General features: G+C 44.8%; 1 protein-coding gene across 47 annotated transcripts in view; it reads right to left on the bottom strand.

Annotated features, from left to right (window-relative positions):
* MAP2 (microtubule associated protein 2) overlaps positions 1-14475 on the bottom strand; it is a 224400-nt gene that overhangs the window by 78196 nt on the left and 131729 nt on the right. For 8 of the 47 annotated variants that reach the window (XM_030486732.1, XM_030486741.1, XM_030486761.1 and 5 more), the window contains exon 1: positions 30-434. The exons of the other annotated variants lie outside the window; for them this stretch is intronic. The gene's annotated coding sequence lies outside the window, so the exon portion shown is untranslated. Of the gene's footprint in view, positions 1-29; positions 435-14475 lie in introns of those variants that run through there. 47 annotated transcript variants of the gene reach the window in all.

Here is a 14475-nt window from a genome sequence, read left to right as displayed (position 1 = left end):
GGAAAATTCACCGCAATCTGCATCCTTACCAGAGCTGAGGAGGAGGGATGGCTGAAGACTCTGAAGCAGTCAGACCTGCAGCGCTGGCACGGCAGGGAGTGAGCGGCGAGCCAGAGGAGCGGCTGCTCACATCGCACTCCCGCTGCTCCGAGCCCTCTCCCGTCTCCTGCGGTTGGGCTGGGCACCAGCAGAAGTAGGCAGGTGGGGAGGGTGCCTCACCCCGCTCCTGATGGAGGGGAAATGCTTTCACCTCGAGAAACGTGAACCTGGAAAAGCTCCCCTGCTCTGATCCAGGTCACAAACCCTGCTCGGCCAGGAGGCTCGCCCTGGGATGGGATACAGCACTGGCTGCATTTCCATTTGGAGCAAGCAGGTCCGTCCTGCTGCAGAAAACACACACACACAGGTAAATGCCTGAGAATGAGCCTTTGAGCTGCCACTCCTGACCCACAGAGCTCTTCCTCCCTGGGGCAGGTAATTGTTTCTGCTGGACAGCAGAGGTGTTGGGTGCTCCCCTCCGCAAGCACATGCAGGGCTGCCCTCGCTCCCACACCCAGGGACTCATCAACTTGCTCCAACTCTGGGAACCTAAAATCAGGTGCCCTTCTCTATTGCAATTGTGAAATCATGGTACTAGCAGCTTCTGCCTGCGGAAAAAGAAACAGCTGCCATAGTGCTCACTTCTAGCTAAAAAGCCAGAAGAATCCCTGTACACCTCTCCCTGCTCCAACCCCAGCCCTTCCTGACAACCCGTTTCTATCCACGATGCTGCATTTTTACACCATTTACCATTCAAACACCCTCACACCCCCCCTCCGCCATCTATCACTAATGATAATTGTTTCCTGCAGGAGAGAGGAAAGGCATTTTAGCTGGTGAAGGAGATGGTAACCATAACAACAGCACCATGACAACTGTGATATCTGAAACAAGAATTAAGGCAAAAAACTTATTACCAATAAATTGGGTCCATGATAAGGATGGCAAATAAATAGGCAATACTAGTCAGCAAAGGTGCCAACACGAAGAGACACAAGTCTCTGGATTAAATCACACGCGACTCCCCTCCAAATTTTAGGATGAGGCACCATGACAGCCTTGTCTTCTCCTGATCAGTAAACAGAGAAAGCGGTCCCTGTTCAATCCTACCTGAGGTGTCTCCTGCCTTGGGGAGCTGGAGGGGCTGAAGGATGGAAGGAGTGCTGCCGGGAAGCCGGGATGTTTCCTGGCAGCCACAAGACTCCCAGCTTTCTCAGTGGAGTCTTTTGTTTCCAGGAGACTGGTTGAAACGAGCCCTGAAAAAGGACGGGATTTCTCCCAGGGCAGCACCTCAGCCAGACACGCCGCATTGATTTTTCCAGCAAGCGCAATTTGAAATGGGCACCGTGAGCCCTCTCCGTGCACTTTAGGGAAGGCACTGCAGTTGGCAGGCTTGTCTGGAACATGAGGCTCCACAGCCCGTAGCCAGCAGCCACCTCAGCAACCCGTGCCAAGGCCCTGACTTACAACCCTGGCAGAGAACAAGACCCACCGACGCTTGTGGCCACACTGGCTTTTTCACCCTCAGTGCAGGAGGCACAGGAGAAGCACCACAAATAAACAGCACGAGGTCCGAGCGCTGGGTGCAGATGAAGTGATCTGGGGTGTGATCAGGGAAACACCCCAAGGAGCAGCTGCACAACCTGCCCCTCTAAGAGCTTTTCAGGGGGATGCAGCTCACTAGTTCACAACACAGGACTGCTCAGGGTGGACACACTGATGTGGTCTTTCCCCATTGAAACGCTCTGTCACCCTGGGCACAGCCTCCCTTTCATAAGCTCCTTGTTTTTCGAAGTACTGCAGTAATCTAACTGGAAATTACACCTTTCTGCATGGTACACTTTACTTCTTCCACAATATGAATAAATGGAGATTTTCAACTCTACATTTTAAGACTTAATGAAATAAACACTCAACAACTCAGCCCTTATTTGTACTTTTACGGTCTGTTTTTCACTACCAAAGTGATTATAAAAGATCTGCCCCACTTTTTACAAATACATTTTCAAAAAGCTAAGAACAACAAAGGAAACATTTAGTTTAAGGAAACGATTTTGAAGGGAAAGGAGATTCAGACTGCATCCAGGAAACACATTTCCAATAGAAGAAACAGCTTTTTTATTTTTTGCATTTCGTCCTTACCACAGTGGTCATTTCAAACCTTAGCAAGAAGACAGCTGAAAATCCATCCCAACAGCACAGCCAAGCTGGAGGATGCGCTATAGAAAACAAGGGTACTCAAAATACTACTTAGGGGGAAAGATTCTTCATCACTCAGGGAAGAAGTGTACAACTTGATCTCACCATTGCAGGCAGGGAGGAGGGGGGGAGGTAGAACTATTAGAAACACAACTTCATCACGCTAAAATTGCCACCTCCATTTTAATGTTCAGTGCCTATAAATGGCTAAAATAAAGTCATCTTCTGCTTATTTATCTCACAGGTACAGAAGACGAGGGCAGCACACAGTACTCTGCTCATTGCAGGGGGGTTGGATGAGCTGACCTTTGAAGGTCCCTTCCAACCCAAACCATTTTGTGATTCTATTCTACCCAGTTCATGATCTTTGCATTCCTTCTCTCCACAGACTCCATGATGGATGACTGCTCAGATTAGGGAGTGAGGAATTAACTAGCTATGCTAACGTGTTACTTGCATACTCTCCATGTAGGACAGGCCTACGCTCTTGCCAAGTTTCAGTGGAGCTGCTCTGCATGCAGGTGAGACAAACTGGACCATTTAGCAGAGAGGTGCTACCAACTCCACTGCTAAGTGAAAACTCCCACAAGAAGATCTCATGTATCCAGAATAAGCACTTTAACCACACTGGGGCGTCTTTTCCTTCTCTGCATACGTGAATTGCTTTCACATCCCTTCTTGCTTTCAGTTTCACGGAGATCTCATCAAGCATGACACAATTTCACACAGTCTTAACTTTACTCACTGAACTTTTAATTAGAAAAAAAACTATAAATGCTGCCTCTACAAATGTGTCTGCATTTTGTGACTTTTCAAAGGCTTTACGCAACTTTTAAATCTAATTCCACGCCTGCTACGATACAATCTTTGAAAATACCCAATGCTATCTTTGGGAACATCATCACGTCAGCTACTACAAATGGTAAAGAACATGTCCTGGGCTAATTTCTGGCAGATTCTTTCCTATAAAATACATAGAGGGGAGCCAGTCTACAGCAGAAATCTGGGATACAGCATCTGCGCCACACTCCAGCACTCTGCAGCCCTTCCATGACCACGGATCCCCAGAAAAGGGGTGGTTCAGTAACTCCAGGGGTAGACTTCCTGATCCAGCTGCCATCCCAACTTAATTCTGTCCTTCCATATGCTAAAGTGAAGGGACATAGTCAGTTATTCCACAACTGAACAAGCAACACAAAGATGCTGATGTGAAAAGTATGGAGGTGATGACAGGACCAGATGTTCAAGGCCATGTGCTGCTCCAGCTTGTTTGAGTAAAAATTCTTGCTCACATGAAAAGTTTCCTCCCCAGGTCAAGGGCAGCAGATTATTCCTTTGCTGAGAGCGCTTTTAGCTTCACTTCATCATACGCAGACAGGCGAGGCAATCATGCCAGGCACACAGTGGAAACAGAAGCATCTTATTGTCTAACAGAGGCATTGTCTATTCATGCTGAAAAAGAGCATCAGATAGAAGAAAGCTTGTTCTGAGGTCACTCCATCCAGACTCACTTAAGCATCTTTGACTCTCAGTTTCGCAGTCAGAAAACCTTAGAGGCAGGAACCCAGGAACCCATTACAGCCAAGAGAAGCCAATGCTTTTATTTGCAGCACAAAACATCTAACTGTAAATAAATAATTAAAAATAAGGAGAGAAAGGGTTGGAAAACTGGTTGGGAAAGAGGTTATTTGCAAAGTCTGCTTGCTTCTATATTTACAGCAAGCTTGGCATGGATTAGCTAGTGCTAGAATTTTCTTTCCCAGGAAATGTCTGAGCAATGACTGTTGTGCTGCAAAACCATGGTCCTACAGAAGTGGTAGGATTCTTCCATCCCTTCATATTATTTTCTAACCAACAATGTTACAAACAAATGACTTCTTTTAACTTAAATATACCCTTATGCTTGCATGACTTAGAAATACGCTGTCCACCCACATTCAGCCACCTACTCATGTGACCCATGACTGTTGTACCCAGGCAAATAAAATAATCTCTAACTACCTGGAAACGAGAACACCCAGAAATCTTTTGTGCTTTTAAACGCTCTAGACAGCAAAATCACAATATTTGGGATATAATTTTATCATGTGGTAGCTTTTCTCTGCCAAATCTTTACTCAACCAACCCTGCTGCCTTCAAAAGAAAAGAAAGCAACAGCCACTCCTCCAGCCTGTTCCGGCACAGGGGGAGGAGGGCAGGGAGGACTGAGACAGTAGTGAAGGAACCTGAAGCCACAGGACACATTTTGCAGCCCTTGCTTTCAGAGTTTTTGAACTAAGAACATTAAGGTATCTGAAGTGTGAGGAGGAACTGACTCAGTGAGTCATTCAGCCTGACACCTGAATTGCAGGACTTGCTGTCACAGCAAAAACCTACTTCAGGGATCTGTTTCCTCCCCAGGCTCCCATGGGTGTATGCAATTACCCGATTCTTGCCATGGGTTGGGTTCAACCTTGTTCTGCTGCCACCCCTCCTCTTCCCACCCTGTGCCGAGGGGCTGACGTATGTCTATGAAGTCAGTAGCATTCTCTTGGGCTATGATGAAGAATGAATGAGTTTTGTGGGAGGAGAGGAACAAGCCCAGGGCCAGGGAGTAGGGAAGGGTAAGAAAGTTGCACTGGATGAAGAAAGTGCATGTCAAGAATGATAAGAAGTGACTGATGAACAAATTCGGTAAGTGAGGAAAAAGTCTGGAAAAACCCAAGCCACAGGGGTGAATGAGTGTTGTTTTAATATAAAGAGACAGCCAAGGGGATGGAGGGAAGCTAGGATTTGCCATGTCCAATCAAACCATCCAGTCTAGACTCATGCCTCAAGCAGTGGCCAGCACGAGCTGCTCCACATGAAGAGGCAAGAAGCTCCATGGAGCTTCAGTCTCACATCCGCGTGTTCTCAATGAACAAACTCCAGGCAGTGGCATAGACCTGCTGATACCCATCAGAGCCAGGTGCCTACATATCTATGACCACCATGCTCTTTCCAATGCAAGCAACATACATAGAAGATACCCTCATGGTGACCTTCAGGACAAGGGCAGTAACCCATGTCCTCCCACTGACTGTCATCAGCGATTTCCCTTAAAAAGGCAATAAGATACAAAAAGCACAATGGGATAAAGGACGTGCAGAGCACTGATGGAAACAGAAAATTCACACATGTATTTATGCGTTCAGGTGCTTCTGATGCCTTTTTTGACAGGTACCCAGGATCCAACATGTGATTCATCTTGAATCTCTCTGTATTTTTTCTTCTGCAAAGTCTTTCAGCAGCATTAATGCTGATGTTGGTTTAGGATGCCCGAAAGCATTAAGTATTAATCACAAATGAAAAAAAGTAGGCCTGGAAAAGGTACAGAACTCAATGAGGATGACAAAAGATCTGGAGAAGCTTCTGTGCAAGGAATGACTAGACAGACTGTGACCCTTCATCATGCGAAAGAAGGGAATGGGACAGGCGTTTATAACAATATGTGCAGCACAGAGAAGATAAGCAGGTAAGAGAAAATAATCCATCACTCTCTCCAAAGAGAGCTATGGTGCATCAAACAGAATTCGCTGGTGGCAGGCTCCCTGCAAGTGAATAGTGATTCTTCCCACTGTAGGGAATTATACTGTGCAGGAGGTGGTGCATGATAAAAGTTTATACAGTTACACAATTGCTTAATTTTTCTTCTATTAATTTGCCTGTGGTTTCTCAATTGGAGAGCCTTTTCTGAGAAGGGAATGTTTTTACTTGTAAATAATACCTAGATCTAGAGGCTTTGTTTGCTATTTAATATTGACTTTAAATAATTGTGTGGTTTCCTGTCACTGATTTTTAAAAGCGTCCCTTCGCCATCGAGTGTGATGGAATGTCACAGCCCCTTGCTGAGCATCGCAATGTTTAACAAACTCAAAATGAAAATACACTGCAGATGACATAGACTGTATTGCACTGTAAATGAAAAGCACTTATTGCACCGCCAGGCTCTAGCAAATGAACAGCTTTGTCGGTCTGATAAGTTTCTAACTAAAACACGACGTTACATCCCAGACACGTGTTCTTCCATATCCCTCTGCTGATGGAGAAAAGAAACAGGCACTGCAGACTTCCTCTTGCCACTTGTGTGGGGCTGGTTCCCCAGACGAAGAAAGGGGGTGCTCATTTTCAACCTGTTCCAGAGAATCAACTTGACCACCTCATGCTGAAACCTACAGACAGCACACAGTGACACTGAGCCAGTAACTAGGTTGGGGACATCAACAGGAAGATCAGCTGAGAAGAGAGTTCTGGGGTAGGGGTGATATTGAAGAGAAAAAGCACATGAGCAGCTAGGAAGACAGATGGCCCTTCCAGAAGGACCTGCTTATGTCTCCAGAGCTGCCACTTGTAAGAGGTCTCACGAGATACTGTATGTAAATGTTTTATAGATGAGATGCTCAAAGCTGCAACAGCATAAGCAAAGTCTTGTATGTTTTCTTTTCCATTTAGGACAAGCAGTATGAAACACATGCCCCACCACTGACCTCAACTCTGACCCAGAGGGGCTGTCTGCTTGAAAAGATGATTCATTCACTCTGCTAGAAGGGCTGAATGAATAGGCACTATTCAGACTGCACAACGCTTATCACTTGGGATTCCCTCAAAATTTAGGTCTGACATGAGCGGGTCAGTAACCACAAGCTTTTGTTCCTAGCTCCTTGAACAGAAATGTCTCTTTGCATCCTTCAGTGGTTCCCACAAATCAGGTCGATTTTTATGGCTTGCTAATTATTATTGCTAGACTTCTGCAGGGCTTCAGGATGAAAAGAAGTGTGCTTCTGAAAGCTCAGGGCACAAAACTTACAGAACAAATCACTGTCTATCTGGCAGCAACAAAATCCAGCCATGGCAGCCACTTAAATATACACATCTGGACGGTGCTGAACGTTATTTGTTTAGGGATGGAAAGTTTTGTTCTGCCTTTGTTGACAGAGCATATTAATGACTACCAAAAATGCAGCAAAAAGAAGTGACTGTCACAAACTGGATTTTGTCTAGAGGTGTATCAACATGTATCACACTTACAAAACCGTCTGAAATGACATTAAGGTTGCAAGGTTACACCTCAGGAGTTTGGTTGTGAAAGAAATGGGAGATGACTGCCAAACTGTAACTGTGTCCCCTTCTGCGTATGTACTAAGCTACTGCCTAGTTCAATAAACACATTTTATTCTTCCCATTCTGTCTGCCTGGATTATCCCAGTCTCCACTGCATCAGCTTCCCATCCCAGCACAGGCATTGCCCCTCTGAGCTCCAGTTCCTCACCCAGGGCCTGTCCATGTTTGCTGTCCAGACTACAGCTTCCACCACTGCAAACTTCAAAAGTTTTAACCTTTTCATACCAAGGTTCACTTTCAGATCCTCTCCTTCAAGTTTCATCCCAAGCAGCAGTTTCCTCATTCCCATTCCTTTATTAACTTCCAGTTTTTCTTCCTTTCCTCCCAGTCCTCCTTACAACTTGCCTCCATCCCATTGCTTACTCATCCTCACCTTTCCCCACGCAACCTCTATCAGAGCTGTCTCTTCTCCCTACTTCCACAAGTCCTTGGCCATGTTTTCTAACATCAGTTGCCTCTGCATTTGAAACTGTGGAGTTTCTCCTCTCCCAAAGACTACAAACAAAGGTGAGGCAGCCTGTTTTTTTATTCCCACTCAGAGATATGATATGACAGGACAAAAATTGGGCGGGTTGGGCTCAGGGAGGCTGGAAGTAGCAGAGGCTTTAGCAAGTCTCTCCTGACGCTCAGCAAGCTGTCCCCTCCTCAACAAGGAAGATGCTAAAGAACTTCACATGCAAGATGTTGGGTTAAAACAGCAAACCTGGTACAATCCAGCCTGGAAAAGCAGCCTTGCCCCGAGAAAGGTCAGCCTGAGCTAAACGTGGGTAGGAGAGCAAGATGAGCCTGAATGCCCGAGAGGAAAACTGCAGCCTAAACCACAAAGAGTTTGGCAAAGTGCTGATAGAAACAGGGTCTTAAAATGGATAGTAGCAAGGCACCTTAGGTGGCAGCCTCACCTGTAACATCACAATCAGCAAATGGACCGTGTGTGAATGGATGTGTATGTTATCTGCTAGTGCATATCTGAGCATAAGATCGCCGTATCCATAGTGATGGCAAGTGGTACACTGGCAGTACTGCAGGATAGAGTCTGACAGTCTGATTTGAAGCACAGGGTGTAAAGAGACCTGGAAAGACTTTTCCAGAGAGGCAGACAACCCTACTTCCATATCCCATGGAGGAAAGCATAGGTTCCATCAGTGGAAAGTGTACAAGCTCCCAACAAAAGCATCTCAAAGGCTTTGCTATGCTCCAGCCTCTCTGGGCCCCTCTTGCTGAATGTAATGCAGCATTCATGTATCCTGTTGTGGTTCCCATAATCTCTGGTCCTTTCCTCTGGTGTGGCCACCACTATGTGTCTGACCTCTCCAGGCAGGTCCCAGCCACCCAAAGGGTCTCCCACTAATCTCTTCTTTCAGCAAGTTAGTGCTGACTAACAGGCAGCAAGATACTTGTCCCAGATCCTGTCTCAAAGGTGCAGAAGGACCCGAATTTACTCAGCCTGGGCCCTGAACTGAGGTTTGTCCTGGCCAGAACCCAGGCTGTAGGCCAAAAAAGTTATACTTGGGTTCCTTGCAGTCTGCAGGACAGAACATACAAAGCAACGGAGCACCTTGTTCTGAAGCCCAGACACCTCTCTACCTAAAAAATGTTCTGAAGTGATAAACAACCATCACTTTCTCTGCATCGAGACTTACACCATGTGGAAACAAAATAGCCCCCACCTCAGATGCTGAGCATCCCTACAAAACTGGGAAACATGTACCAGGAAGAAACAGGCAATAAATTCAGTAAGATACAAACTAACTGCCCCAGCACCAGCACCAGGGTGACCCTTGTCAGTCTATTCCCCTCTTACCCTGCCTCTGGCACAAGTGAAGACGTGCCGCAGAGTACAGCCCATGTCTAGCCTCGCACCATCCTTATGGCCAGTGCTAAATTCTCACAGACGACGATACTGATTCAGGCATTGAGACTTCCTGATCAGCCTGCACCAGGCTGAGCTGGTATTTGGGGTGTTTCTCCAGGGTATAGTACCGAGGTATTTTCCAGCATCACTGGGTACTGTACACATGCACTGTCAAGAACAAAGAACTGATGAAACCCACTATTTTTTAAATACAATACTTACATGTTTAAGAAGAAGGGCTCTGCTGCTGTGCTTTTGAGCTGTTACCAGTTTGAAACACTTCACATGACTGGGGCTGCAGCACAAGCTAGAAGAATAAACCCCTAAAGCTCCCTTTCCTGAAGCACCGCCAGGATCACGCCCTCCTGTGTGCATGCCAGTCAGCAGGGATCTTCAGCAGAGATTTACTCTGGTGCTTTGTCAGTGTTCCTCAGGAATGTGACAAAAGTCAGGAGGTTCTTCCTGAAGCAAATTTCTACTTGTCCTTCGAAGAGGCACCTTACTTGATCCAGAAGGATTTGGTGTGGGAGGATACTCCAAAACCGCAATCCTCAACACGCCTCAATTTCCTTTAAATTTCTGAACATTTTAGAGGGTGTTTACTTGGTGATGTGAGAATTGTTAACATCAGGCTAATAAAGACTGCCGTATCCACATCATTATATTTGACATCAAGCCCATGATCAAGTGCAAAAAATTACCATTTAAAAGATACAGATGATATTTCAAACATCAACCCTTCAAATGATATGCTGCTTTGAAGACTACATTGCACTCTGCTTTGTTGTACTGCTTCCAAGGAGCGTTGCTCATAACCATGTGCAGCTTCTGAAATAAGGGATGGTATTCTTCCTTTTTCCACAGCAAGAAATGACTATAGAGACAATATGTTTTAAAAGAGAAGGCTTCTTTCTATCAATACTAAAGGAACACAAAGGTGACAAGAAGTTACCATATAATCAGTTCTCTCCATATAGTTTAATATTCTATTGCTCTGTTTCCTAGTATAAAAACCAATCTGGTTCTATTTACTTTGGCTTTTGACCCTTTACTGCCTTCTTACTGGTTTACCTGTTCAGAATCCCAGGTCTTAACAGGAAAGATTCCCAAAATCAACGGTGAGGTTTATGAACATTGCACAGTGTTCTAATCATGCCGGAACAATGTTCTACAGCCAAAAGGATGCAGAAGTAGTTCACGTTAGGAAGGAGCAGGACAGCATTCACAGTCTGCTACTTAAATTCCCAGCCCAGTTCTCAGTCAGTGGTATGGAAAGTGGTCGGGAAAATACCCTGAAGAATGGTCATTAAGATAATCCTTCAAAATCTAGATTAAAAAATTAATTATGATTTAATTTCTAACATTCATTTTCCTATTTCAGCAATTGCTGAGCGAGGAAGTTACAAGATCTAAAATTTGGGGGCAGCAGCAAAACCCAGTGTTGTAGCCAAGCTAGAAAACACATTAAGGTCCCTGGACTGTCCCACCTCTGCAAATCATTGTGAAGTGTTTATGCAAGGCCAAATTAGACAGGAAAGGGCACAACTGGACTTCTATACACTAAAATGAGTAACCAGTCACTTTGCAGCAAAAAGTCTAAGAATCCAATATGCTCTTGAGGAGGAGGATGAGGAGAGCAGTCCAACCTTGCTGCAAAGCAAATCAATACCTGTGTGGAAGACCAGGGAGACAAGGAGAGCTTTCTTCCCCATAGTGGAGGTGTTGCTGCCCTTTCCCAACCCATAACTGCAGCACTCTGTCTTACTGGCAATCCTGGTATTGCTGAAATTCCAACATTCAACACTTTCTGAAGCTCTGGGCTTGGTCTTATGGACAGAGCCAGGCATGTCTATGCTGGGAGACCCCCAATGTGCATTAACCATTCCTGACACACAGCTCCAGAGACAAGGCTGTAGTTCTTCTGCAGGTAAGCAGGAATGGATTAAAGGGCAGGACGTAGCCAGCACTTTTTCTCATTGTAAATAACCTGCTTTCTCAGCAGCTAAGAGTGAGCTGTACCTTACATTTTAGGACAGGATTATTGACTTGTATTCCCTTGACCGCTGCATATCTGCAGGACTACAAATACATTGCAGTAGAAATTCGTTAAGTGTAACTCAGAGAGGATCAAATGCAACTGAACACCTTTACACTGCACATGGCAAAGCAGCAGACCATCTAATGATGAAACACGACTGCCTGACTTCCATGAGTTTGCATATTTTAGCCATGTGGTGCTTCCAAGACCAATTCATTAACAGGAAGCGAAGCATTCAATTTAGATCCGCCCCAATTTCATTTTAACCCCTTCTTGCTCATTTTCTCTGCATGTATTCATACATAGGGAAATAAATCACAACTCCATACAGCATTCCACAGTTTCTCATGCATTTTTATCTCTGTTTTGACGGGGACTCATGTTTACGGCAGTGAATTGAAACGTCTGCCAATAAAACTGCCTCTCTCAGGAATTACAAACGTGACGCAACTGTGACGCCAGAATATATCTAAAAGAGTGAAAAAGCAACATAAGGAGTACATTACACATTACTTCAGTTGCACCCTTTGCACGGAAAAGATAACAATAGAACCTGGTAAGAAGATGACGAAGATTTTCTGCATTGAGCAACACCTCCTTCCATTTTACTTCCCTTGTCATCTCTGCACCAGAAACACTGAAATAACCAGCCCAGCATCACTGCTGTTGTAATGACTTAACACCCACCTTAAGCACATACAGAAAAAAAACCTAATTTTGTAGGCTTCAGTGCTTTCAAATTATGTTTGTTACCATGAGAACTTGATTAAAATGCCACCCACAAGCTTGCAGAAGGGGGGGGGGAACAACAACAACAACAAAAATGTACTTTTAATCAGTGATAGTACACTTGCTGCATTGCAGCATTTTCCTAAGCTCCACAACGTTCTGCAGGAAGAGGCAGCAGAGATGCTCAGACAGATCTGTTTTGCTGAATACTTTATTCTGGAAAAAAAATCCAGCTGACAGTTGTCATCCAGTGCTGTTACACAATGTTCCATTCAAGGGAGATAAAGCACACATACATACATGTTCTGCACCATGTCACAAGGCTTGATTTGAACACCAAACCATTATGTTCATGTGCAGGGCGGGGGCAACTCTGACAGTCACTCAGGACAGAAGTTTATCTCATCAGAGACAAATCAAAGCTATAAACATTCTAGTTTCCCCTCCACCTTACCCATTTGCTAGCTTTATAAATTTAGGCTGATTTTGGTGTATATACATGTCTGGAAATATAAATGCTGTATCATCCAGGCTTTTTTCTTTCTGTTTAATTTACAGTTTCATCACTTCTGGATGAATAGCTGTGGACACTGCATCACTGCAGTCTGACTAGGAGCCAGAGTTGGCAGAACAGGCACCCCAAACCAGCAAGCCCTTCAAAGCTGATAATTAGCAGTGTGGCTGAATCAAGAGCCAGTAAGAAACCACATAAAGTAGCTTATTCAGCAGTATATGTGTTAAATACCGCAGCTGATGCAGGCATGTAGCCCCTGAGGGGTAGGAAGAGAGAAGAGTTTCACACCTCTGATCAGAATAACTTACTAGTTACTTACTCCAGGAGTCATCTCACACAGCTCTCTCAAATAAAACAGGCATATCTACTCACCCACAGGAGGAAAACTACCCCTACTGTAATTAAGAGACTGGCCAGACTGTAACACATTTAAGGTGAGAACACAGTGGATTCCCCCGTGGAAGATCAATCGCCCTCTCGAGGACACTGTCCATACCAGTGCATTAGGCATCTTTTAGACTTCAAACAAATCAGCTCCAAGAGGAAAAAAATCTATCAGACACAGAGAGATCGCATGCACCATGCCAGAAACCCTGGCTGCCATATTCTCATGAGGGAAGTGTAAAGTGAGTTGAAAGAAGGCAAAAAATAGACCTTTGATGTAAGTTCAGTGGAGTAGGCAGCTCTCCCAGTTCTTCACGTGCATCTGCACACACCAGAAATAATTCTTATTTGCAGATTCTCCGCAGGTCTACCCATTTTGATGTTATGTGTAATGTGTGCATTTGCAGCTATACTTTGACCTGTTATGAGTTAAGCATCACCAATGATCAAGTGTTCCTCCCCAGAGGCGGTAACAGATCCAGGAACTGGCAGCAGGGGACACCCTAAAAGATGTTGATGTCCCACATGAACTGCTCAGGCTGCATGGGGCTGCATTGCACCACCCAGGCTGGGGGAGGCACCAACATCAGTGACACCGGAGGCTCTCAGCCATGAAGAAGAATACAAGTGTACTTGCTTGCACTCAGAAGGTCAGGCAGGGAGTGTGTCACACCTCCCTCTAGGTGAGATCCTAAGGGAGATGTTTTTTAAGCACTGTCAATCAATATTTTTGGGAAGAACTGCACACGGCACTGATCACAAGTGACTTCAGTGAGCCTGACATATCCCAGCTCCAAATCTGGTACCCACTGGCTGCCTGGAGCTCCCACCTCAACCGTTTCCTGCTCCCACACATATACAGGACTGACTCTCACCAACTTCCATGGGATATAGAATCATAAAATCAACTGGGTTGGAAAAGACCTTTAAGATCAAGCCCAACCATTCCCCAGGACTGTCAAGACCACCACTAAACCATGTCACCGAGGGCCTCAACACCATGCAGGCAAAACATGAGCAAAGCTTGACCCTATAAACACAGAAGACAATGGGCATATCATACCGGAGGGTGGAACATGGCACAAAGAATGTTACAGTCATCTAAACCTCCCAGTGATGAAAACCAAAACTTCTCTCCTTTGTGTTCATGGAAAAGCTTGTTATTTTTCATAGAAATGGATTTTCCAGGAGATTAATAACATCAGCAATTATAAGGTACTTTAAATAAAGAGATTGTGCTTTTATTATCTAAAGACTGCTGAGACTATGATTGTCTCACCTCTTCTTTGGATTATTGTTAATTTATTATTTGCTGGCAATTTATCTTTTTCCATTAGGCATTAGCTGCATAGAATTTGCTAAAATTGACTAAAGGATGAAAAAATCCATACAGTGATTTAAATGCCTTCAAGATTATCTCACTCAAATACAGGTTTTCTTCGTCCTACCACTGTGGTGTAATATAGATACTCTTATAATCACAGCATCTTTCAAAAGGCAGAACAGTTTTATGGTTAAGACACCAAGATACAAGAACAGGGTTCAGTCCAGGGCTCTGCCATTCACCTGCTCCATGACCTT

The sequence above is a fragment of the Strigops habroptila genome, chromosome 5 (genome assembly GCF_004027225.2).
Source record: "Strigops habroptila isolate Jane chromosome 5, bStrHab1.2.pri, whole genome shotgun sequence".
NCBI lineage: Eukaryota > Metazoa > Chordata > Aves > Psittaciformes > Psittacidae > Strigops > Strigops habroptila.
The sequence above is the reverse complement of the archived record's forward strand: the minus strand, read 5'-3'. Positions and strand labels throughout refer to the sequence as shown.